Source organism: Loa loa (assembly GCF_000183805.2).
Source record: "Loa loa unplaced genomic scaffold supercont3.723, whole genome shotgun sequence".
In the NCBI taxonomy this organism is placed as follows: Eukaryota; Metazoa; Nematoda; class Chromadorea; order Rhabditida; family Onchocercidae; genus Loa; species Loa loa.
In genome coordinates this window covers 1,967-4,541 of record NW_018108903.1, presented here as the reverse complement: position 1 = coordinate 4,541, position 2,575 = coordinate 1,967, and positions in this window count along the sequence as shown.

Below are 2,575 nucleotides of genomic sequence, written 5' to 3'. Positions count from 1 at the left end.
ATCTTAAAACGTGGCACAGGCAGTAATATCGCAAAATCCACCAGGAAGCTTAGGGTAGTATTTGACGTATCAAGAAAGGGAAGGAAAGCCCACCATTAAATGAATGCCTATAAAAGAAGTAATAACGACATCTATTACGAGCCAGACAAGGACATTACTTGGTAACAAGCGATGTGAAGAAAGCATTTTCATAAGTGAATTTGAACTGGGAAGAGAGATGTAACCAGGTTTTTGTGGCTGAAAGATAAGTTAGAGGAGATAACTCGAGAAAACCTTAGTTATGAAAGAAAACATCGTGAATGTGTTATAATCTATGGATCAAGTTACGGCATTAATTGATGAGATACGATTCTTACCATTGTTTAAGTTGATAAGAACGATATTATACATTTTATGATTCCTCTAAAGAAATCAAAAGAAAGAAATTTTGAAAAAGTTTTCAAGAATTTTGCTTTCAAAGAGTATGACAAGGAACACAATTGGTAGTCAAGATGGCTGATACAACTAAATATAAGACGAAGACAGATCCAACACTGAGGTTTGAGAAAAAATCGAATGGAATCTGGAGATATATTGAAAGACTTAGAAGGACCATGCCTCAAATTGGGCATTTTCCATAGTTCATCAATAAAAGAAAGCTAGCAGAATTGATTGTGAAACGCCACCATGAGAAATCATTTCATGCGAAAGTATACTACGCCTGAAGAGATGAGATATGGTATTGTGATCCCGTATGGGCGGTCATATGCTAAGGAATTTTTGAGGACTTAAAGATTGCACTATATGGCTGGCTAACCCATTTGAACAACCAAAAATCTTCGTCCTTATCCCACTACTAGAATTATAGAAGCCTGACTTTTGAAATGGTTTAGATCTATTTGGGCCAGTTATAATAAAGGCGAATTACCAAATGATGACATTCGAAGAAAATTTGATATTTAATCTGAAAAAAAAAAGCAGCTGAAATAATTTTTATAATTTTTTTTTTAAATAGCAAGAATCTTAGAGCAACTTTCAAGGTACTTGTAGAATTAAGTACAGCGGAATGTGAAACGATGGAATGGAAATTTACTACTCCAGGAGCCTTTTTGGTAGGGTAGCATTTCGAAAACATGATTGGAGTAATTAAAGGATTTTCTAAAGAAAGCCGTAGACACAAAGCTCCTTAACAATGGAGAATTAATAACTTTGGTCACCGAACTTGAAGCGATTATCAACGAAACACCTCTGCTAGAGCTCGAAGAAATACATCTAGGAATTTTTTGAATCTAGGCTTAGCTCAAGGAGAATATTTAATAGAAGAAAAAGCTTGCCGCAAGGATGAAATGATATACAAGGGAAAAATTTTACAAACAAAAGAATTGGCTTATCAGTACATGACTACATGTAAGAGACTTCATCGCCTTTGAAGGAGATGGCGAGGGTAATATCTAGAAGTATCGAATTCGAAGAGGACTTGAAATTGATGAGCTAGTGTTGTTGAAAGGAAACTGTCCCAGAAACATCTGGAGAATGGAAAGAGTTGATAAGCATGTCTTATGTGGCAAAGATAATATATGTCGAGCAGCTGTTGTAAAAATAGCTAATAGCAAATAGCTAATAAAAATAGCTAAAAATAGCTTAGCTAATAGCTAATGGAGCTAACAGTTAGAAAAACAGCTAGTGAGCAGTCGGACATCTTCATCTTTTAGAGGTCTCCAACGGTGGACAAAGTCCAGATAAACCACCAATTCTTGTGATCTCAGAATTGCACTAGGAGAATCATAAACATCAAAAATATTTCCTCAAGATGGATCTCATCAAGATTTATTGTGTAGAAACAATATCAAGCGTCATTGGATTTCCTATTGATATTGTTATTGTCATTAATTTGTCATATCGATATGACAAATCGAAATTTTTGATTGCTTATTTGTTGTTGTATTAACAAATTTACCACAATGAAAGTTTAAATTACCTAAGTTTGAGGTACTATCAACTAAAGAGGCAGAAAAGAACTCTCAATTTTTGTCAACTGAAAAAGATCAGCGACAATGATAATAGAAATTTGACTTTGATTTGAAAAATTTCAACAATAAACAAATGATTCAGTAAGAATGATTTATTAATTAGAATTAGCTGCTGTTTTAGTATACTACTATCTTGAATTTATTGATAACTTAAAAGATGAACGTTAATTTATCAAAAATCATCTTTAGTGTTCTGTATTATAATATCAAACAGCTGCTATCTTAGGAGTAATTTTGATTATTATCACTCAAAATATAACAAAAACTAAGCAACCTCAATCCTTTCCCTTCAAATGTTATTAATGTTTATAAATTCTGTTTTTCACTAAAAATTTTACCGGAAATTTTTTTTTGTTTTACCATCTTTCTAATTCAGATTAGATATCAAATTTTAATTTGGGAAGACTTTCTCTTCATTATATACGACATATCATTTAGGCATATTTTAAAATTTTACCGGAAATTTTTTTTTTGTTTTACCATCTTAATGATTTTCTAATTCAGATTAGATATCAAATTTTAATCTGGGAAGACTTTCTCTTCATTATATACGACATATCATTTAG